Here is a 7,787-nt window from a genome sequence, read left to right as displayed (position 1 = left end):
CCTGCACCCCCGTTCTGTCATGTGCTGCTCCCATCCTGTGCCCCATTCTTTCATGTGCTGCTCCCATCCTGCGCTCCTGTTCTGTCATGTGCTGCTCCCATCCTGCGCCCGTTCTGTCATGTGCTGCTGCCATCCTGCGCCCCCGTTCTGTCATGTGCTGCTCCTATCCTGTGCCCCCGTTCTGTCATGTGCTGCTCCCATCCTGCGCCCGTTCTGTCATGTGCTGCTGCCATCCTGCGCCCCCGTTCTGTCATGTGCTGCTCCCATCCTGCGCCCATTTTGTCATGTGCTGCTGCCATCATGCGCCCGTTCTGTCATGTGCTGTTCCCATCCTGCGCCCCCGTTCTGTCATGTGCTGCTCCCATCCTGTGCCCCCGTTCTTTCATGTGCTGCTCCCATCCTGCGCCCCTGTTCTGTCATGTGCTGCTCCCATCCTGCGCCCATTCTGTCATGTGCTGCTGCCATCCTGTGCCCCCATTCTGTCATGTGCTGCTGCCATCCTGCGTCCACGTTCTGTCATGTGCTGCTGCCATCCTGCGCCCCCGTTCTGTCATGTGCTGCTCCCATCCTGCGCCCCCGTTCTGCCATGTGCTGCTCCCATCCTGCGCCCGTTCTGTCATGTGCTGCTGCCATCCTGCGCCCCCGTTCTGTCATGTGCTGCTCCCATCCTGCGCCCGTTCTGTCATGTGCTGCTGCCATCCTGTGCCCCCGTTCTGTCATGTGATGCTCCCATCTTGCGCCCCCATTCTGTCATGTGCTGCTCCCATCCTGCACCCCTGTTCTGTCATGTGCTGCTCCCATCCTGCGCCCCTGTTCTGTCATGTGCTGCTGCCATCCTGCGCCCCGTTCTGTCATGTGCTGCTCCCATCCTGCGCCCCCATTCTGTCATGTGCTGCTGCCATCCTGCGCCCCCGTTCTGTCATGTGCTGCTCCCATCCTGCGCCCCTGTTCTGTCATGTGCTGCTCCCATCCTGCGCCCGTTCTGTCATGTGCTGCTGCCATCCTGTGCCCCCGTTCTGTCATGTGCTGCTCCCATCTTGCGCCCCCATTCTGTCATGTACTGCTCCCATCCTGCGCCCCCGTTCTGTCATGTGCTGCTCCCATCTTGCGCCCCCGTTCTGTTATGTGCTGCTGCCATCCTGCGCCCCCGTTCTGTCATGTGCTGCTACCATCCTGCGCCCGTTCTGTCATGTGCTGCTGCCATCCTGCGCCCGTTCTGTCATGTGCTGCTCCCATCCTGCGCCCCCGTTCTGTCATGTGCTGCTCCCATCCTGCGCCCCCGTTCTGTCATGTGCTGCTACCATCCAGCGCCCGTTCTGTCATGTGCTGCTGCCATCCTACGCCCGTTCTGTCATGTGCTGCTGCCATCCTGCGCCCCCGTTCTGTCATGTGCTGCTCCCATCCTGCGCCCGTTCTGTCATGTGCTGCTACCATCCTAACATAGTAACATAGTTAGTAAGGCCGAAAAAAGACATTTGTCCATCCAGTTCAGCCTATATTCCATCATAATAAATCCCCAGATCTACGTCCTTCTACAGAACCTAATAATTGTATGATACAATATTGTTCTGCTCCAGGAAGACATCCAGGCCTCTCTTGAACCCCTCGACTGAGTTCGCCATCACCACCTCCTCAGGCAAGCAATTCCAGATTCTCACTGCCCTAACAGTAAAGAATCCTCTTCTATGTTGGTGGAAAAACCTTCTCTCCTCCAGACGCAAAGAATGCCCCCTTGTGCCCGTCACCTTCCTTGGTATAAACAGATCCTCAGCGAGATATTTGTATTGTCCCCTTATATACTTATACATGGTTATTAGATCGCCCCTCAGTCGTCTTTTTTCTAGACTAAATAATCCTAATTTCGCTAATCTATCTGGGTATTGTAGTTCTCCCATCCCCTTTATTAATTTTGTTGCCCTCCTTTGTACTCTCTCTAGTTCCATTATATCCTTCCTGAGCACCGGTGCCCAAAACTGGACACAGTACTCCATGTGCGGTCTAACTAGGGATTTGTACAGAGGCAGTATAATGCTCTCATCATGTGTATCCAGACCTCTTTTAATGCACCCCATGATCCTGTTTGCCTTGGCAGCTGCTGCCTGGCACTGGCTGCTCCAGGTAAGTTTATCATTAACTAGGATCCCCAAGTCCTTCTCCCTGTCAGATTTACCCAGTGGTTTCCCGTTCAGTGTGTAATGGTGATATTGATTCCCTCTTCCCATGTGTATAACCTTACATTTATCATTGTTAAACCTCATCTGCCACCTTTCAGCCCAAGTTTCCAACTTATCCAGATCCATCTGTAGCAGAATACTATCTTCTCTTGTATTAACTGCTTTACATAGTTTTGTATCATCTGCAAATATCGATATTTTACTGTGTAAACCTTCTACCAGATCATTAATGAATATGTTGAAGAGAACAGGTCCCAATACTGACCCCTGCGGTACCCCACTGGTCACAGCGACCCAGTTAGAGACTATACCATTTATAACCACCCTCTGCTTTCTATCACTAAGCCAGTTACTAACCCATTTACACACATTTTCCCCCAGACCAAGCATTCTCATTTTGTGTACCAACCTCTTGTGCGGCACGGTATCAAACGCTTTGGAAAAATCGAGATATACCACGTCCAATGACTCACCGTGGTCCAGTCTATAGCTTACCTCTTCATAAAAACTGATTAGATTGGTTTGACAGGAGCGATTTCTCATAAACCCATGCTGATATGGAGTTAAACAGTTATTCTCATTGAGATAATCCAGAATAACATCCCTCAGAAACCCTTCAAATATTTTACCAACAATAGAGGTTAGACTTACTGGCCTATAATTTCCAGGTTCACTTTTAGAGCCCTTTTTGAATATTGGCACCACATTTGCTATGCGCCAGTTCTGTCATGTGCTGCTGCCATTCTGCGCCCGTTCCGACATGTGCTGCTGCCATCCTGCGCCCCCTTTCTGTCATGTGCTGCTCCCATCCTGCGCCACCATTGTATTATATGCCCCCCATAAGATGCTCCATTATATATGCCCCGTATGCTGCTGCCATATATATAAAAAAAAAAATACCATACTCACCTATCGTCACTGGGCGCCGAGTGCTGGGGGCCCTGAGCAGGCGGAGACACCGGCGCGCTGTGGGGGTCAGGTGCCGGTATCACCACTAGCTCAGGCCTCCAGCACTTGCTATACTCACCTGTCTGTTCCGTTCCAGCGCTGCGCGCCGCCATCTTCCCGATCCTCTGGCTGTGACTGTTCAGTCAGAGGGCGGCGCCGGCGTGCATTAAGCACGTCATCGCGCCCTCTGAACTGGGAACGTCACAGCAGAGGACCCGGGAGATGGAGCCGCACACTGCGCTGGAACGGGGGACAGGTGAATGTACTTAACCTCCTGGCGGTCTCTGACTCTCCGGTGGAGATCGCGGTGTGCGTTCAGTGTTTACGCATACCGTGATCTCCTGGGAGCGTCACTGTGGGGGCCAGACTGCGCCGGCGCTTGCGCTTGCGCAGTCTATAAAGGTTTCGGACAGAGTGACTCTCCCAGCGTTATATTATAGATGGTGTCATCTTAACATGTGACTATGATTATGTCATGTTCCTTTTGACTGTTGTGAATGGCTGCTTCCGGTTTAAATACCCCATCCCGTTTGTCATTAATAAACACCCACCTGATGAAGACGGATCCTCCATCGAAACGCATTGTGGTTTAACCCCATCTCTCGTCTGTGTCTCTTTCCTGCGCTCCTCAGACCGTTTATCATTGTCTCCTTGCTCCCATCCTTCATTGGAGGTTCTCGGCTCGAGCTGCGGTGGAGACCTGACATCCTGTCCACCCCTGGGCTGCTTCCTATGCGCTTCTATATGACCGCTCATCACTGACTCTCATTGTTTGAGGTTGTGGACTGGTGTCTTTTATACTAATAACAAGTTCAAACAGGTGCCATTACTACAGATAATGAGTGGAGGACAGAGGAGCCTCTTAAAGAAGAAATTACATGTCTGTGAGAGCCAGAAATCTTGCATATTTTTAGGTGACCAAATACTTATTTTCCACCATAATTTGCTAAATAAATCTTGCCAAATCACACAAGGTGATTTTCTGGATTTGTTTTCTCATTTTGACTCTCATAGTTGTGGTCTACCTATGATGTCAATTACAGGCCTTAGTACTACAACCATACTTGTAACATCTAATTGTTTAATATTACCCTTAATTGTAGGGTTTTCTATAGGCCCATTAATCACAGCTTTCTATATCAAAAATAATAAATTGGACATGGATGGGTCGTTCAGCATGATAATTATCCCAAGTTCACTGCCAGGGCAATGAAGGACTGGCTTCGTAAGAAGCATATGAAGCTCTTGGAGTGGCCTAGCCAGTCTCCAGATCTCAAACCCATAGAAAACCTTTGGAGGGAGTTGAAAGTCCGTGTTGCCCAGCAACAGGCCCAAAACATCACTGATCTAGAGGAGATCTGCATGGAGGAATGGGCCAACATACCACCAACAGTGTGTGCCAACCTTGTGAAGACTTACAGAAAATGTTTGACCACTTTGCCAACAAAGGATATATAACAAAATATTGAGATGGACTTTTGTTAATGACCAAATACTTATTTTCCTCCATAATTTGCAAAATAAATCTTGCGAAATCAGACTAGGTGATTTCCTGGGTTTGTTTTCTCATTTTGACTCTCATAGTTGTGGTCTACCTATGATGTCAATTACAGGCCTCTCTCATCTTTTTAAGTGGCAGAACTTGCAGAATTGGTGGCTGACTAAATATTTTTTTCCTCACTGTATGTCCTCCATCCTAGGCCCCTTCCTGGTATTATTGTCCCTCATCATGGGCCCCATTCTGGAATATATTTCCCCTATTTTGGCATATAGGTCTTCCATCCTAGTATGTATGTAACCAATCCTGGTATATATGCCCCCCCTCTTGGTACATATGTCCCTGTTCTTGGTATACAGTGGGGCAAAAAAGTATTTAGTCAGTCAGCAATAGTGCAAGTTCCACCACTTAAAAAGATGAGAGGCGTCTGTAATTTACATCATAGGTAGACCTCAACTATGGGAGACAAACTGAGAAAAAAAAATCCAGAAAATCACATTGTCTGTTTTTTTAACATTTTATTTGCATATTATGGTGGAAAAAAAGTATTTGGTCAGAAACAAAATTTCATCTCAATACTTTGTAATATATCCTTTGTTGGCAATGACAGAGGTCAAACGTTTTCTGTAAGTCTTCACAAGGTTGCCACACACTGTTGTTGGTATGTTGGCCCATTCCTCCATGCAGATCTCCTCTAGAGCAGTGATGTTTTTGGCTTTTCGCTTGGCAACACGGACTTTCAACTCCCTCCAAAGGTTTTCTATAGGGTTGAGATCTGGAGACTGGCTAGGGCACTCCAGGACCTTGAAATGCTTCTTACGAAGCCACTCCTTCGTTGCCCTGGCGGTGTGCTTTGGATCATTGTCATGTTGAAAGACCCAGCCACGTTTCATCTTCAATGCCCTTGCTGATGGAAGGAGGTTTGCACTCAAAATCTCACAATACATGGCCCCATTCATTCTTTCATGTACCCGGATCAGTCGTCCTGGCCCCTTTGCAGAGAAACAGCCCCAAAGCATGATGTTTCCACCACCATGCTTTACAGTAGGTATGGTGTTTGATGTATGCAACTCAGTATTCTTTTTCCTCCAAACACGACAAGTTGTGTTTCTACCAAACAGTTCCAGTTTGGTTTCATCAGACCATAGGGCATTCTCCCAAAACTCCTCTGGATCATCCAAATGCTCTCTAGCAAACTTCAGACGGGCCCGGACATGTACTGGCTTGAGCAGTGGGACACGTCTGGCACTGCAGGATCTGAGTCCATGGTGGCGTAGTGTGTTACTTATGGTAGGCCTTGTTACATTGGTCCCAGCTCTCTGCAGTTCATTCACTAGGTCCCCCCGCGTGGTTCTGGGATTTTTGCTCACCGTTCTTGTGATCATTCTGACCCCACGGGGTGCGATTTTGCGTGGAGCCCCAGATCGAGGGAGATTATCAGTGGTCTTGTATGTCTTCCATTTTCTAATTATTGCTCCCACTGTTGATTTCTTCACTCCAAGCTGGTTGGCTATTGCAGATTCAGTCTTCCCAGCCAGGTGCAGGGCTACAATTTTGTTTCTGGTGTCCTTTGACAGCTCTTTTGTCTTCACCATAGTGGAGTTTGGAGTCAGACTGTTTGAGGGTGTGCACAGGTGTCTTTTTATACTGATAACAAGTTTAAACAGGAGCCATTACTACAGGTAATGAGTGGAGGAAAGAGGAGACTCTTAAAGAAGAAGTTACAGGTCTGTGAGAGCCAGAAATCTTGATTGTTTGTTTCTGACCAAATACTTATTTTCCACCATAATATGCAAATAAAATGTTAAAAAAACAGACAATGTGATTTTCTGGATTTTTTTTTCTCAGTTTGTCTCCCATAGTTGAGGTCTACCTATGATGTAAATTACAGACGCCTCTCATCTTTTTAAGTGGTGGAACTTGCACTATTGCTGACTGACTAAATACTTTTTTGCCCCACTGTATATGTCCCTCATCCTGGTATATATGTTTCTCATCCTGGGACCATCTGGTATGTATGTCCCCCTTTCTGATGTATATGTCCCCCAATCTGGTATACAGTAGGTGAAATAAGTATTGAACACATCAACAATTTTCTAAGTAAATATATTTCTAACTGTGAGGCCGGCGTCACACTAGCGAGTTTTACGGACGTATGAGCGCATAAAATACGTCCGTAAAACACGCATTACACACGGCCCAATTATTCTCTATGCCCCAGCTCCTATCTGCCGTATTTTACTGATCTGTATTATACGGCTTTCTACAGCCGTAGAAAATCGCAGCATGCTGCGTTTGTCACCGTATTGCGCAAAAAAATCGGCAATGAAAGTCTATGGAAGCCAGAAAAATAAGGATTACAGACGGACCAGCAGTGTGACTTGCGAGAAATACGCAGCGGTGTTAGAGAGAAAAGCCGGTGTACAGTAAAATCACACTGACAGCTTACAATAGAATAGGTAGAATAAATGTGTACACATAGAATAGGTATATATATATATATATGTATATATATATATGTCAGTGAGACACATATATGTATATATATTAATATTTCATACAGCGCTAGATAGCTTAAAAGCCGGTAATTCAATTGCCGGCTTTTGCTATCTCCTTCCTAAGCCCGACATGATATGAGACATGGTTTACATACAGTAAACCATGTCATATTCCCATTTTTTTTGCATATTCCACACTACTAATGTTAGTAGTGTGTATATGCAAAATTTGGGCGCTCTAGCTATTAAATTTAAGGGTTAAATGGCGGAAAAAATTGGCGTGGGCTCCCGCGCAATTTTCTCCGCCAGAGTAGTAAAGCCAGTGACTGAGGGCAGTTATTAATAGCCTGGAGAGGGTCCACGGCTATTGGCCCCCCCCTGGTTAAAAACATCTGCCCCCAGCCACCCCAGAAAAGGCACATCTGGAAGATGCGCCTATTCTGGCACTTGGCCACTCTCTTCCCATTCCCGTGTAGCGGTGAAATATGGGGTAATGAAGGGTTAATGTCACCTTGCTATTGTAAGGTGACATTAAGCCAGATTAATAATGGAGAGGCGTCAATTATGACACCTATCCATTATTAATCCAATAGTCTGAAATGGTTAAAAAAACACAAACACATTATTAAAAAGTCTTTTAATGAAATAGAAACACAGGTTGTTTGAATA

This window comes from Ranitomeya imitator, chromosome 1 (assembly GCF_032444005.1).
Source record: "Ranitomeya imitator isolate aRanImi1 chromosome 1, aRanImi1.pri, whole genome shotgun sequence".
NCBI lineage: Eukaryota > Metazoa > Chordata > Amphibia > Anura > Dendrobatidae > Ranitomeya > Ranitomeya imitator.
The sequence above is the reverse complement of the archived record's forward strand: the minus strand, read 5'-3'. Positions refer to the sequence as shown.